This window comes from Leptonychotes weddellii, chromosome 6 (genome assembly GCF_054177405.1).
Source record: "Leptonychotes weddellii isolate Sample4059 chromosome 6, ASM5417740v2, whole genome shotgun sequence".
NCBI classification, from domain to species: domain Eukaryota; kingdom Metazoa; phylum Chordata; class Mammalia; order Carnivora; family Phocidae; genus Leptonychotes; species Leptonychotes weddellii.
In genome coordinates this window covers 115,618,452-115,635,204 of record NC_138374.1, presented here as the reverse complement: position 1 = coordinate 115,635,204, position 16,753 = coordinate 115,618,452, and positions in this window count along the sequence as shown.

Below are 16,753 nucleotides of genomic sequence, written 5' to 3'. Positions count from 1 at the left end.
CTTATCTTTTTATCCCTAATGCCTACCCCAATTCCTGGCACACACTTGACACTAATAAATGCTAAATGAATAGATGAAATGTCCTTTCATTTCCCAGGTTATTTCCTCATGGGTAACACAAGGGCAAGCAAAGCCCTTCCTGGAATGACTCATGACAAATGGTTGGTCATCCCGGACAAATCTGTGCAGGATTCTCAACTTTCCCCTCAAACTTCCATGAAGTCTCAATGATTCACAAAACGTTTATTCCTCTCCCTGTGTGAAAAGTAAGCAAGAGCCAAGAGCAGGAAACTGAGAGAAACTTCTACGGAGAGTCGCTTGGGAAAGCGGCAGTGTGTAGGAAAGAACACTGGGTGGAAGCTGTAAGACCTGGGCTCCGGGCACAGGCTTCTCATTCCCGGGGTCTGACTGTTGCTACATCTGGGCCTCTTTCCCCATCTGCTAGAAACTTGCCAGTCATCATAATCACCCAGGGAGCTTTAAAAAATACAGGTTCTGATTCTGTAGGTCTGGGGGTGGAGGGCAGAAATCTTACTTTTAAAAAATATTTTCAGGGCGCCTGGGTGGCTCAGTTGGTTAAGCGACTGCCTTCGGCTCAGGTCGTGATCCTGGAGTCCCGGGATCGAGTCCCGCATCGGGCTCCCTGCTCAGCAGGGAGTCTGCTTCTCCCTCTGACCCTCCCCCCTCTCATGTGCTCTCTCTCATTCTCTCTCTCACAAATAAATAAAATCTTTAAAAAAAATATTTTCAGAATTTTAAAGGTAGTAATAAGTAATGGAGGAATATAGCTATATTTGTGATAGAACAAATACCTAGAAATATAGGTGTTAGGCTTCACACGTTTTTTTAAAAATTTTATTTATTTATGTATGAGAAAGAGAGAGAGACAGAGCTGGAGCAGGGGAAAGGGGCAGAGGTAGAAGCAGACTCCCCACCGATCAGGGAGCCCGCCACGGGACTCAATCCCAGGACCCTGGGATCATGACCCGAGCCGAAGGCAAATGCCTAATGACTGACCCATCCAGGCGCCCTGCTTCACACATTTTTTTAAAAGATTTTATTTATTTATATGAGAGAGAGAGAGAGAATGAGTGGTGGGAGGGGAAGAGGGAGAGGGACAAGCAGACTCACCAGTGTGCATGGTGCCTGACGTGGGACTCGATCCCAGGACCCTGAGACCATGACCTGAGCTAAAGTCAGATGCTTAACTGGCTGAGCCACCCAGGTACCCCTGCTTCATACATTTTAATGTTGGATTTTACTCCACTGGCAATAAGGGAGAAGGTCAGAATGAATTGGATTTTAATACCAGTATTAATAATAATACCATTGATTTTTAACAATTCATAGGGTTCTTGCATGTGCAACTACTCATTTATTTATTAATGGTTTTTAAATTTTTTTTTAAGATTTCATTTTTAAGTAATCTCTATACCCAACGTGGGGCTTGAACTCATGACCCTGAGATCAAGAGTCACATGCTCCACTGACTGAGCCAGTCAGGCCCCCCTATTGTTTTTTAAGTTTTAAAATTGAGATATAATTGAGATATAATATTATATTAGTTTCAGGTGTATAACATAATTATTATATATAATCACACATATTATATATAATATAATCATTATATATATATTGCAAAATGATCACCAGAATAATCCTTGTTAACATTCATCACCAAAACATAATTACAAAATATTTTTCTTGTAATGAGAGCTTTTATGCTCTACTCTTTTAACAACTTTCAAATATTTAAGAAAGTATCATTAACTATACTCTCCATGCTGTACATTACATTGCTGGGACTTATTTATTTTATAACTGGAAGCTTGTACCTTTTGACCCCCTTTCCCCTCTCTCCCACCCTCCCATGCCCAGCCTCTGGCAACCACAAATTTGTTTTCTCTATCTGCAGGTTGGGTGTTTTTTGTTTCCTTTTTTTGTGTGTTTTTAGATTCCACACGTGAGATCATATAGTATTTATCTTTCTTAGTTCACTTAGCATGACACCCTCAAGGTCTATCCATGTTGTTGCAAATGGTGGGATTTCCTTCCTTTTTATGGCTGAATAATATTCCATTATATACATACACTGCATGTTCCTTATCCATTCATCCACTGATGGACACTTAGGTTGTTTCCATGTCTTGGCTATTGTATGTAATGCTGCAGTGAACATGGGGGGGGGCAGATACCTTTTTTTAAAAATTTTATTTTATTATGTTATGTTAATCACCATACAGTACACCATTAGTTTTTGATGTAGTGTTCCATGATTCATTGTTTGCATACAACACCCAGTGCTCCATTCAATACATGCCCTCTTTAATACCCATCACCAGGCTAACTGCAGATACTTTTTCAAGTTAATTTTTCATTTCCTTCAGGTAAATACCCAAAAGTGGAATTACTGAATCATATGGTAATTCTATTTTTAATTTTTTTGAGGAACCTCCATACTGTTTTCCCCAGTGGCTGAACAAGTTTGCATTCCCACCAACAGTGCATGAGGGTTCCTTTTTCTCCACATTCTCGCCAACACTTGTTATTTTTTGTCTTGTTGGTAAAAACTATGTTAACATGTGTGAGGTAATATCTCATAGTGGTTTTAATTTGCATTTCCCTGACAATGAGTGATGTTGAGCACCATTTCATGTACCTGTTGGCCATCTGTATGTCTTTTGGAAAACTGTCTGAAGATCCTCTGCCCATCTTTAAATCAAATCATTTGTTTTTTTGCTATTGAGTTGTATGAGTTCTTTATATATTTTGGATATTAATCCCTTACCAGATATGTGCTTTGCAAATATTTTTTGTACGTTATCTTTTCATTTGGTTGATGTACAGAAGCTTTTTAGTTTGATGTGGAAATCCGTACTTTAAAAAAGCTCCTTATACAACAATAATACCCTAATAAGAAGAGAGGAGGGATGAAATAGAGCTATACAGGGGTAACATTTCTATGTATCACTGGAATTAACCTAGTATAAATATGAAGCTGATTCTGATGAGTTAAGATGTATATGGTAAGGCCTAGCACAACCATTACAATAGTAGCTTAAAAAAACAGTGAAAAAAATCATTAAAAGATTAAAACATTACATTGGAAAGATTCACTTAATGCAAAAGAAAGCAGTAAAGGAGGAATAGAGGAACAAAAAAGACATGAGACATACAGAAAATGAAAGGTAAAACTGCAAATGTAAATCCAACAAGATCAATGAAACATTAAACATGAGTAGATCAGACAATCCAAATAAAGATAAGAGATTGTCAGAATGGATTGAAAACACACCCAATCCAACTATAGGAGACCCAGTTCATATTGAAAGATACAAACCGTATCTTTCCATCCTGAAGGTGGAAGGTTGGAAACAGACACATCACGCAAACAGCAACTATGAGGAAGCTAGAACAGCCAGAGTGATAACAGACAAAATAGATCTTAAAATAAAAAATGGTGGGGCACCTGGGTGGCTCAGTCAGTTAAGCGTCTGCCTTCAGCTCAGGTCATGATCCCAGAGCCCCAGGGAGCTCGATCCCCCCCTCATCAGACTCCCTGCTCAGCGGGGAGTCTGCTTCTCCCTCTCCCACTCCCCCTGCTCATGTTTTTTTTTTTTCTCTCTCTCTCTCAAATAAATAAATAAATAAAAATAAAATAAATAATGTTCCAGATATAAAGTGGGACACTTCCTAATGACAAAAGGGTCCATCCATCAGGAAGATATGACAATTATAAACATAGGTGCACCTAATGACAGAGCACCAAATACACGAAGCAAAATCTGATGGAAACAAAGAAACAGACAATTCAACAGTAACAGTCGGAGACCTCCACACCCCGCTTTTAAAAATAGATAGAGCAACTAGACAGAACATCAACTAGGATACAGAAAACGTTAACAACACTATGAACCAGCCAGAACCAACATACATCTATGGAACACTCTAGCCAACAACGGAATATACTTTGTTCTTGAGTGCACACAGAGCATTCTCCGGGATAGACCATATGCTAGGCCATAAAACAAGTCTCAGTTGCACTCTTGGGCATTTATGTCAGAGAAATGGTAGCATGCTCACACAACAACCTGTATGTGAACGTGTACGGCAACTTTATTTGTAATAACAAAAGCCCCAAAACAGCCCAGATATCCTTTCAACAGGTGAATGATTAAACAAACTGTATTTTTGTCATAGTTATTAAAAGTATTGTTTTTATTCTTGAAAAATCATTTGGAAATCTCACCACCCAGAAACAACTCCTGCTGCCATGCTAGGGACATCCCACCAACGTCCCACATGCACGCACATCCCGAGAGCAAATAGGTATGTGAACACCTCCAGCATTGCTGTGCCCGCAACCCCCAGCAATGATTCTCAAAAGGAAGCTGTTGTTCCCAGGGGCACACATCAGTTTACTGGGGCCAGGGTTGGGGAAGGCTGTGTGGTTTGAAAAGCTCCCCAGGTGATGCTGAATGACTACCCTCTTTAGGGAGGCACCCCACCTTCACCCCACTACAAAGAGACTCCCTGGACGCTTAATGCGAATGGCTCATTGCACACATACTACTTTGTACACTCCCTTTTACATTCTACATCGCTATGACTAATGGTTGCACAGTATACATTTTTTTGTTGTAGCAGAATTTAAAAACGAATTCCATGTTGACATTATTTAATATTTTCAATTAAAGATATATAATTTGGTAGCAAACATCTTTGTATATATAATTAGTACCTTGCATTAAACTCCTACTGGTAGAATTTCTGGCTTGAACACTAAAAAAAATTGAAACAGAATGACAAAATACTTTTCAGGAAGATTGCACAGATTTATATTTCTACCAGAGCTCTTTCAACAGATATTGCATCGGCCATTATATGGTCATAAGTGTATCCCCTACACCCTTGAACCTCTAAAAGTAAGTAAATTCCAAAGGTCTTTGGTAGAATACTGCTTTTAAGCCTCTGACCTCAAGTGACGATGCTGATAGAATTCATTTACCTCCTAGGTTAAAGCACCTGTCAGGAGCCTTTTTCCTTTCCACCAGCGAGGCTGTTTGCTTCCCTCTGCTGCCACCTTGTGCTGGAACAGGGGAAGTTCATCCGGGAGGACGTGAGAGACAGCAGCTGACAACCCCTGACTTCAGGCGCCAGAAGGAGCCTGCGGTCAGATCCAGACTGGATCAGGGCCACAGAGAGTGAGGTCTCTGGGCTTCAGTGCAAAGGAAGCCCTGGGACAGAGCCCAGAGGAGGCCTTCCCTAGTGAGATGGCCGAAGAGCTCAGAGAGCTGAATTCGAGATCTGGATCTGCCCCTGATTTGCTATTAAGCACACTTGTTCTTTCTTTGCCCTCTGTTTCTTCTCTGAAATGAGGGGTTGGCCTCAGCCAGTGTTTTTGCAAACTGCAGGTGATAACCCATTAATGAGCTGTGAATTCTGCTTATTAAGTTGCGGCAAGCTTTCTTTGCTTTTGTTTTTAATGGAAAAGGCAGGATAGGAAATCATGGACATGTCAGCAGTTGTTTTGTTGTAAAACGCGTCTTGCTGAGGGTCTTGATCAATATGATGTGAGTACCACTGCCTTGGGGCATCCTAGGGTTCTCCCAAGCGGGAGCTTTCAGTTCTACTTGGGACTCCTGGCGGCGAGACGGCTGGTGGGAGACTATTGGCCCCACCATTGGAGGAAGCGTTGGTGCTGTGCTGACATGGTCTCTTCTCTTTCCCTCCTCTTCTCATCTGCTCTGAGGTCACAGGAAGCCCAACTCTCATGCAGATGACTGGTGAGAGTTTCTCAGGGGGCCCCAAAGCAAAACCAGCAACAAACCACACCACTCAAGTCCGAATTCTCTTAGAGCAGCTCTTCTCAAGGATGCCCAGTAGGGGGCCGACAATGTAGGTGCCTAGGCCACTGACCGGGCAGAGGCACCGGGTGGAGCTCCCGCGCCACGTAAAGACCCGTTTGCTCGGCTTATCAATACCTCGAGGGAACTGCAGAGGGCAGTGAGAACCTAGGAATCCAGGATGGAGAGGGAGCAGCAGGGCTGGAGAGCCTGGGGTGCTCTGAACCGGCCCCACTCGGGTTCCAGAAGGCTGGAGTGGGAGGGGGAGATTGTTTAACTTGCGGGGGAGCCTCTGATCCTGCCACGTTGCTGGTGGGTCCTGCGGTGAGGAAGCTCCCAGGCAGCTGCAGAGGGCAGAAGCTGCCACTAGGAGGCAGAAGAACATTGATGTTGGAAACGTGGGGTCTGGCTTCAAGGTTGGGGACAAGAGGTAGCGAGACTCAAAGGGGGGCGGAAGCAAAGGACTTGCAGAGGAGAATCACCTTGCTTGCTCTCTCCCAGAGGCCTCAGGAAAGGGGGAGACTCCGATTTGCAAGATAAACGCCCACCAGGGGTGTGTTGGTGCTGGCACCTAGAAGCTCACGAGAGCGGATGCTTACGTTTTCAAAACGTTTACAAGCCAGTTGTTAAACATAGCCATCTTTAAAAACTTAGAGTGAAATAAGTCGTATTCCAAATAAAAGTAATAAACACTAAAAAACGCATCACTTTCTGTTACACTGCAATCTGTTATGTATACTCTTCAGGTTACTTGCGTTTATCCTGCGTGCTAACGCCTAACAAAGTTGTGCTACTGTGCTCCGTGACCTCACACTGCTAGCCTGAAACGCCGCGGTGGGAGCTTGACAGCGAACCTTCCCGATCCGGGAGGTGTCTCCTCTCCGAGAGCCCGTTCTAAGCATTTACCAGCACACCACCGGGGCCCACTGTCCCCTCTTATCTTCAGTTCTTGGGTCCCTCCCCCACCCCATCCAGCGCCCCCCACCACCGGCTGTCGGAGGGCGAGTCCTCTTCAGAGGTAGGGAGATGCAAGACATGGCTTTGACCTTTCACACTGGGAAGACTTAATGACCTCACCGGAACAAGCAGACGTGGGAGAACGTACAACAGACACTGGAGTTTAAAAGGAGGAAGCTGGGGCAGAGCAGCAGACTTCCCGGTGCCCTCCCAGCCCCCACCCATGCCCTGTGGGGAGCGGGTGAGGAAGGGAAGCCCGCTCAGCCTGAACAAAGGACACAGGAAAGAAAACCGTCTAGCAGTAATGTGAAGGGTTGGCATGTGAGTGACTGTTCCGACTTGATCCATCTAGATCCAGGAAATAAAGCTAGGGCCAAGAAGTACAGATTTGACTTAATATGAAGAATAATGTCAATTGGAGCCATTCGAAGATGTAATGAGATGGCTCAATCACCTTCTTCCTCCCTAGGGAACCGGCTGCATATGAGAGAATTTAAGAACTCTCAGGAAGTTGGCTAAACCTTGCTACTCAATATGAGGTCCATAGACCAGCATCATGGTATCTCCTGGGGCCGTGTTAGAAATGCAGGCTCTCAGGCCTCACCCAGACCTACTGAATCTTAACAAGATCCCCACACGATTCCTAAGCACGTGATAGTTTCAGAAGCATTAAACATTTTAGATGTCTTTGAGGGGGGTTACTCATTAATTATTGTTTAAATGGCACATTATATAGAAATAATTCTCATAATCTATAATTCGGGAAACTAGTTAATAAACTGTAATAAATCCATATGATAGAATAACTATTCACACAGTAGAAAGAATGAGATGACTTTCGTATGCTGGTAAGGTTGAGATCTAAATTGTCACATGAGCAAAACGAACATAATGTTGTTAGCACAGTGATAGGGAGATGCCCTGGGTGTTATGAGGACGCAGAGGAGGGGGTTACTCTGGTCATGGGGGTGGGTGAAATGAGGGACATTTTCCTGGTGGAGAAGGTTCTAGGGCCCAGCCTTACTGATACATGAGAGTCTGGAGTGCCCAGCCCAGCTTCTATAGCTAGTTGAGTTTTTATCCTTGATACTCTTCATCACCCTTTCTCCCTTTCTTGCTCGGCAGAGGAACTGTCCAAAGTAGTGGAAAGGAAACCAGTTTTGTCAAAGGGTCACATGGAGGGAAGTGAGATACTGTGTAGAGTCTAAGACACTGCTGGGAGAAGCAGTGCCTTAGAATGCACGTTTGGAAGGGGATGGAAGTGGGGCTCTGGGGTGATGAAATCTTGCCTTATCAAGGGTGCTACTGGGATTTATCCTACTCCCTTTCAGGAAACACTCTCCTCTCCAGTGTAGGCTCTGCCCCTGTGGATGCTCCCAGGCAAGGGCCCAGGGGGCCGGTGCATTCTTTGCCCCTCTCTCACACTCCTTTGCCCACCACACCTCACAACACCCTTCAGAGTCCAGAGCATGATGTACCTTCAGTCCCAGGATGCTCAGAAGTACCGTCACACTGAGGGCATTAGCTGGTCACCCCTAGGAGGAACCCACATGTATGTGAGCTCTTGGCTACCCCATTGAAAGTCTTTGAAGTATTTGCATTTCCTGACATGTGAGCTATGTGCTGGGGATGCTGGGGAGTGACTTTAGCAGGGATTTTTTGGAGATTAGAGGCAGTCATCTAGGCCTTCTTCCCTGGACTCAGCTCTAGAGGAAATCTGGAAGCCAGTGGGGGTGGGGAATAAGAACCCTCTGTTCTGCCCTCTCAAAGGCTCAACCTCAGGGCAGCGAGGTGAGGAGTGCTTTAGACCCCTCTGATTAGGGACCCATTCATCTTGAGGCCTGGCCTACCAGAGCCAGGGAGGGGCTTCTTACGTAAATGCCTTCAAAGGCTGACTGATTCTCAATGCCCAGAGCCCAAGGTGGCCGCTGACCTTCCTTTCAAATTTAGATCCTGGGGCTGCTGCAGTGAAGGGCAAGCTTCCAGAACACTCAGAGAAGCCAAGAGGTTCTTCTCTGCTGCCTGAATCCTCCACTCCCTGTCCAGGACCCCTCCCCAGATAAAAGTCTTCTCGTGCAAAAACCTCCCGTCTGAAGTGTTGGAAATCCTATAAGCCGACTGCATTAGCTACATGTCATAAATATTTATGCTCCTGCTGACGTGTGTCAGAGTGTATGTGTGTACGCAGGGTAGCGCCTGCTGACACACAGAGAAGGCAGATTTCAGGTCAGTGAAAGGAAGAATGTTCTAACCCTGAGTGCTGTCTGGGGCTCCAACATGTGTTGAACTTGGGCGTCTGGACTGGACGACGCAGAGACAGGGTGACCACCATTAGGGATACTGCAAGGGGAGTTCTTCCTAGGGCAGGAAGGGAAATCTACAACCCCCTCAGCCCACTCCAGGCCCAGCTTCTGTGGTCCTGTAGAATATAGATGGTCGCTGTAGTTTAGTGAATTACACAGGGAGGCCCAGGATTTGAGCCCCGGGGGCCTAGCTTTCACAGAGGCCATCTGGTTCGGCCCTCCACAATGCCCAGAGGGCCGTCCCAACCATTTCCCACTTCACGGAGGAGGAGAATGAGGCCCAGAATGGTGACGTGACCCATCTATCTGTAAGCAACTCCAACACAAGTTCTTGGCTCCAAGACCATGGCTCTTCTCTCTATGATGCAACCACCTGCCCTTTCAGCACAGACTTGGGTCATGTCACCATCCCGTCTGCAGGGGGCATGCCACTCATCCTGGCCACTGGGGGCAGGGGGTGCTTTGAAGATGGGCTGGGGGCGCTGGGGGCCGTGTGCACAGCACAGACACCTGGCAGGAGGCTCACCTGATCTGACACCGGGATTGGGAGCACTAGGGGTGGGAGGGTAGCGCGGCTGGACTCTGTGTTCACCTGTAGCAGTCAGTAGGTGCCCTGCGGGCAGTGCCCAAACAGGGCCCGGAGGCCAGGAGCAATCCTCTGCTGTCTCCCCAGAGTAGGATAGCCCAGGGGAGCACGAAGGGGTGACTGACTTGGGGATACTTTAGAGCCCCCACCCCCAAGAATTCAGCGGGGTGCCAGACCTGCTGGCATGACCTCCTGAGAGCCCGCAGTCTGCACCTCTTCTTAGCTCTGCCTTCACCGCCCGCCCGCTGGTAGCATGAGACTGGCCGTGGTGGGCACATGCACTCTGAGGATTTCGTGTCGCAGTGAATCAGGACAGCCCACCCCCAGCTGGTCGTTAACCACCGGCCAGCACACCACTGCATACAAAAACAAAGTCCAACAAAGCTTTCAGAGAAATTCCCAGTGATCAACCTTAAGGACCTTCTTTGAAGAAATTTGGACCTACTGGCACACAGTTACTAATTCTCATAGCGCCCTGCACTTTTTGTCCAAAATTCATATATATGCATTAAAATGAAGTTTGTACTTAAAGTAAAATACATATTTTAATTACATACCTATAAATGTTTCCATGATTTTTTTTTTTAATCGAAAATTCACCTCCTCATGAGTCTGCAGGCTCCATGAAGGCAGACAGTGTGTCTGCTCTGCTCCCTGCCATAACCCCAGGACCCCGCTCTGGGTGTTCAAGAAATACTTGTTGAATGAATGAATGAGCGCCCGACTCCTGCCCTGCCACTGCCACAAAGGGGTCGATAATTCAGTCTGTATGGGGGGAAGAGTGTAGGAAGTGGATGGGAGAGAAAAGGGAAGGAAGAAGGGAGGGAGGAAGGAATTCTTCATCCCAGTCAAGAAAGGAAGTTTGATGGAGAGAAAGAGGCATTTTCTCACCTTTGCCCTCTTGCAGACTCAAAGAGGAAAGAGATGCTTTGTCCCCGATTTGATGGGTTAACAAAATTCACCTCCTAAATAGCTGCAGCCCAGGCTGGGACAAGGCTGGTGGGAGATTCCTTAGACCCTGGTCCCTGGAGTCTTTCCCTGTCCCCACTGGAAAGTGTCATGGAAACATGCCCCGTAGGACCTGAGCTGCCCAGCATCAGATGGGGTATGCCCTAGCCAGGAAGCTATGGGCCCAGGGATGGCAGCTCAGGGGTCTTGCTCTCCTGGGGCCAGGTGGAGGGGGGTGCCCTCCCTGCCCCGGGGCCCTCCCAGCCCTCTTGAAGTAACAGGCTGGAGGGCCCCAACAGACTAGATGCTGCCAAGTGGCAGCTCCCACATAGCCCAGCCTTTTCCCTTGAAGCCAAGAAGGCACCCTGGAGACCAAATCCTGCAGGGGGTGGGGGGAGGGGTCTGGGTAGGGGAGGGGGGGAGCGGGTGGTCCCTGATGGCAGGAAGCATGTGCTGTAATGGGAAATTCTCCGGGTTTAGAGCCCAGAGTCCCGGGTTCAAATCCTTGTTCTTCCATTTGCCAGCCGTGTGACCCGGGGATGGTCACTTCTCCTCTCTAAACTCGGGGTCTTCGTCAAAAAAGGACTGTACGGTTACCCCTCCCCCAGGAGCTGAGGTCGGCTGAGAGGCTCTCCGTGAAGGCGCCTGACACAAAGCCCCGCGCTCCATCTGGACTCAGCACGGGTTTGTTTGCTCACGCCGGGCATGGGCGCTGCCCACTGCCTGTGCCCCCCCGCCCATCCTTCAACCTCTGCCGGCGTCGGAAAGCGAGGTCGCTGCGGTCTAGCCCCGAAGGTCTGTCAGAGCAGGAGAGACGCCCTAACTCCGGGCTGGCAGATGCAACACTGCCTTGATTTTTTTATTTATTTATTTTTTAAAGATTTTATTTATTTATTTGAGAGAGAGAATGAGAGAGAGAGCATGAGAGGGGGGAGGGTCAGAGGGAGAAGCAGACCCCCCGCCGAGCAGGGAGCCCGATGCGGGACTCGATCCCTGGACTCCAGGATCGTGACCTGAGCCGAAGGCAGTCGCTTAACCAACTGAACCACCCAGGCGCCCGCAACACTGCCTTGAAGCAGGGCATACTCTTTTGCCTCTGGCGGGCCTGCCAGCGGGTAGCATCCAGAAAGCTCTGTGCATGTTTGCCTAGGAAGCTGCCCGGCCTGCTGCTGGAGCCAACAGGGCCACACTGGGTATGTTGGCCCTGGCACGGACACAGCCCCGAGAGAAAGGGTGGTTGGCAGGGGAGGTGTGAGGGAGTCCGGGGGCCTTGGAGGACCCGGAGGAGCTCAGCTCACCTCCACACCCCCAGAAGGTAAGCGGGACAGCCAAGAGCAGGGCCTGGAGTCCCAGCCCTCTCTGGCCCTCAGCAGGGCTCCCTCTGGAAGGCCTGGAGTGTATACAGCAGTCACAGGAGGCCTGCTTCTGCTGCCCCCAACCCAGGATCTGGGCAGCAGCCAGGCCAGGAAAGTTTAATCCCAAATATGGAAAGCTTACAGGTTGATGATCTGGTCCAACCCCTCCCCTGACCAGTGAGGGAAGTGAACGCCAGAGGGGTGAGCTGCCCAAGTGTGTAAGCTGGCTGGTGACAGAGCTGCTGCGGTCAGGGAGACGGCCCACGGCCTCTTGCCCTGGGCGCGCGGGGTCAGGAAGCTGCCCATCCCCCAGAGCAGCCCTCACTCAGGCCCCACTGGCTGCAGGCGCGAGGGGGAGCCAGACACGCTGACCCACCAGGAGCGGGCCTCCTGCAGGTGCTCCTCAGTGCCACTGGAAGGGGCGGGACGGTGGGTGGCGGGGTGTCTACCTGTGTAGCCCATAGTAGGTGTTCAATGAACATTCAATAAACAAATGGGGGAGGGCTATGATGGCTAAGCTCCCCGAAGGACACAGGAGACACACTCAAACTAGAGAATTTGAGGAAGGCTGAGTAAAGGGGCTATTCGCAAAGGTATGGCGGGCTATGGGGAGACCACAAGACATGGTGGGCATACCCCAGCACGAGCACAGCGGGGCTCTGACACCCCCTAGCCTAGAAGGGGCAAAGGGGGACAACCTACAGGTTGTTAGCAGAACCTGTAAGGAGAGACTGGTGTGGGGATGCTGTCTGGGGAGGAGCTGTGACTTTGGTTGAGGAAGGCAGCCTGCCTGAGGCAAGCCCACAGAGAGGGGCTGGGACCAATGCCCCTTCCTTGTGCTTCTCCTGCCCTTGGACCCTCTGCTGGGGCTCCCCTTGGCCAAGCAACGCTGGAAGCTTTGTGCGGCAGAGATCTCAGAAAAGAAGGGCAGAGGGGCAACTGGAAGGACTCCAGTGCTGAATGAAGGGCCAACCCAAACCTGACCCCTCCTGGGGACACTGGCCAAGTCTTTTTCTTTCCCAAGGTGCTCTTCCTTCTCCTGTGACCCCAGTGGGAGACCCACCGTCTTTTGGTGACTGAGGAGATGAGCCCTCTCAGCTGGTCCGTCTTCCCAGTCGGGTTCAGGAACGCTGGCCTCCTGTTTTTACTCTTGGTACCTAGAACTAGCCTACCCTTAAGTCAGGCTTTCACAGGTTAAGCCCTGTTGACATTTGGGACTGGATCATTCTCGTGGGGCTGCTTTGTAGGATGCTTAGCAGCTTCTATGGCCTCGACCCACCCGATGCCAGCAGCAGGGTCAGAGGCCCACCAGCCCCCAGCCTCCAGTTGTGACCACCAAAAATGCCACCAGATATTGCCAGATGCCCCTGGGGAGGTAAAATAAGCCCCGGTTGAGAACCAGTGCCTTAAATGGCCTCTTCCTAGGGCAGACACCTGGGCCCAACCCTGCCTTTTATACTGAAAACTAAAACACTGTTTCCTTCCTCCGTGGGTACTTATCAGAGCGCCCAGTGTTAAATCCAGCCAGTTACACAATTAGCAAAGCACAAACACAGCCGCTTGCAAGAAGCAGCCGGCAGTAATTTTTGGAAAAGAGATACACAAGAATATATACATATACAATGGGAAGCTGTTTAAATACAGATAGGATGTATTTATTTATCCCCACCTTGTTTCAAAATGGATTTAAGGCAGCTTGAAGTAAATTAAAACAAGTGAAGGGAAATGAGGCAAAGGGAACATAAGAGTGTGCATTTTAGTTGGAGGTTCATAACCAAATGTAGAAAATGAAGGATTATGTGCTTGCTAAAGATGGGCCATAAATTTAGCTCCATGCTTTTGGTATCCAACTCAAAAAGGGAAGCAGGCCCGGTTATAGGATCGGCGGGGAGCTTTTCATCACCCAGACCCTCAGAGCTCAGTCACCCTGATGTCTGGTTTCTCACAGTGACCTGTCTCTGGGCCCCAGCACCTGCCCCAGGCAGCATGTGGTTGGGATTAGCAGCCTCATTGTGGCAGGTGATCCAGCAGGTTGGGGTTCTGCCGTGAACCTCCCTTGGGGGGCTGGCCGAGATGTTCCAGCCATGCCCAGAATTGTTTCAGGAGCTGGAGGGATGAGTAGAGAGTGCTATCTTTCTGGTGGTTTCCAGGAATGGAGTAGAGCACTGTGCTTGGGCTTTTTCTCTTTCCTCCTAGGTTTTATGATGTCTCTTTAGCATACAATTGTCTCACTTTGGGACTGAGGACATGATACCCATTTCACAGATAAAAATAATAACTAATGTTTATCAAGCATTTAATATGGACCTTAAGCATTTAATATGGACATTAAGTGCTTTATGCACATTATCTCACTTGATCTCCAAAATAACCCAACAAGGCAGGCACAGATGAGAAAACAGATTTATAGATAGGAAACTGAGGCTTATCAAATGTGAAGCAACTAGCCCAATATCCCATAGCTCGTAAAGAATGGAGCAGGGACTGAAATCAGTCTTGCCTGCCTTTAGGGGGAAAGGCGGACGTCAGAGAAGAAAAGGAGTCATACCCTGAGCTGGGAGGTCATGAGGAAAATCCTAATACAGAGTCTCAGGCACTTCAGGGAATCCCGGCCTCTGTGCTCAGGGGGAAGGAAGAGCTTGTTTTATAAGATGAGGACTGACCTTGTCTTTATTTAAAAATGAGATACTTTGTTCCTGATGGAGTTTTGCCTTAATTTTGATTTTTTAAAATATTGCATTAAAATACTATTCATCTTGGGGCACCTGGGTGGCTCAGTCGTTAAGTGTTTGCCTTCAGCTCAGGTCATGATCCCAGGGTCCTGGGATCGAGCCCTACATCGGGCTCCCCGCTCCTCCGGAAGCCTGCTTCTCCCTCTCCCACTCCCCCTGCTTGTGTTCCCTCTCTTGTTGTGTCTCTCTCTGTCAATAAATAAAATCTTAAAAAAAAAAATACTATTCATCTTGATTACTGAGTTGTTGGTGCCCCCTGAAATTCTGCAGGCCAGAGGTGAGTGCCTTGCTCACCTCCTCCTAGTCCCAGCTTCCAGAGGGCCTGACCCTGACTCTCTATTCTGGGCTTTCCACCTGGCCCACTGCTCAGCCCCAGTCTCCTTGTCACGTGAGAGGGACTAGCCTCTCCCCTGCCTGACAATCAGGGCTGATGTAAGAACCAAGGGATGAGGAGGCTGGGAAAGTAAATCCCACGGAGCTGTTTTTGCCAATGATTATACCAAATGCTCCCAGACTTCTCAGTCCCCACCCTGCCGCACCAGCCTGGATGATCATCCTGTTTTACAGGGCGGGGTGGGGGTGGGGGACTGAGATTTAAAGTCAGAGTGTCTCACCTGGGGCCACACAGCCCGGGGAAGGTTCTTGGTCCAAGTCTTTCCCCATCACCCCACTCTGCCTCCCAGTCCTGGTCTCCTTGGGTCCTGCTGGGGAGCATGGGCCAGGGGACTCCTGCCCCTGATGATCCCTCTCTCCAGCAGTCTGAAAGATGCCTCTCTGTGTTGCCTCAGCAGGCTGTGAAAGCCAATCCAATCCAATCTGTAGGAAAACCAAATGGACTCTATGGAGAAAACATAAGATGTTGTCTGAGTTAATAAGATAACAATTTAATATGCTTCTCTTCCCCTACCCCCAGCCTCCGTCTTAAACAAGCTAGCAAGTGTTCACAGTTTGCCTTTAAGTAATTTAGAGAAGGCATTTGAAATTCCCATCTGCCCTGCTCCCTAACCAGCGATGTTTCTTGTCACTGGCTAACAGCATTTAAAATATTTACAGCCCTTTCTTTGCCCTGGGGGTGTATCAGAATAAATCATTATTACCACCAATAAATCAAAGATTAATCTCCAGAAAGCTCGATACCTGTCCTATCCCTCAAAAAATAAGTAGCAGAATCTATCCGAGCGACTTGGCATCAACGGAACCCATGTTTCCCCAGCATCTCTGGGGAGGACGTGAATTACAGGCAAAGGGAGCAAGGGCTCCACACTGCCCCCTGGTGGAGCTGCTGCAGGATCCATGCCCGCAGAGCCCTCCCGACAGTGAGTAGGGGCTCTGCAGCTCTTATTTCATTCTCAATTCTCCCAGACACCACAGTCCCCTTTCATCCTGGGAAGGTACCTCCTCCTTTGCCATTTTTCCTTCATTATTTTCATTTCCTCCATTTGGATGTCTCTCCTCTCATTATCTCAGTCCCTCACTTCTCCCTCTCACTTTTTAAAAGATTTTATTTATTTATTTTAGAGAGAGAGAATTTGCAGGGAGTGTGGGTATGGGGGGGCAGGGAGGGGGAGGGGGAGAGGGAGAGAGAGAGAGAATCTCAGGCAGACTCCCACTGAGCTGGAGCCCCACAGAGATCTACTGGGGACTTGATCCCTCCACCCTGAGATCATGACCTGAGCCAAAAGCAAGAATCCTATGCTTAATTGACTGAGTCACCAAGGCACAACTCTCTCGTCTCTCTTCTCCAACTCTTTGCTTAAACTCGATTGATCCTTTTCTCTTTCCTTCCCTCTCCCTTCCTTTGAGAGTTCCCTCCCTCCTCTTCCTTCCACTTTCCTCTCTTGCTTTGGAATTCAGGGCAGAAGAGTCAGAAATCTGGCATGTATAATATGTGCCAACTACTGTGCTAGGGAATTTGCACGTCTCAGTTAATCCCCAAACAGCCCCACCATGCTATCCCCATTTTACAGATGTGGAAACTGAGGCTCAGAGAAGTTAAATAACTGAGAAGCTACTTGCATAAGCTGTT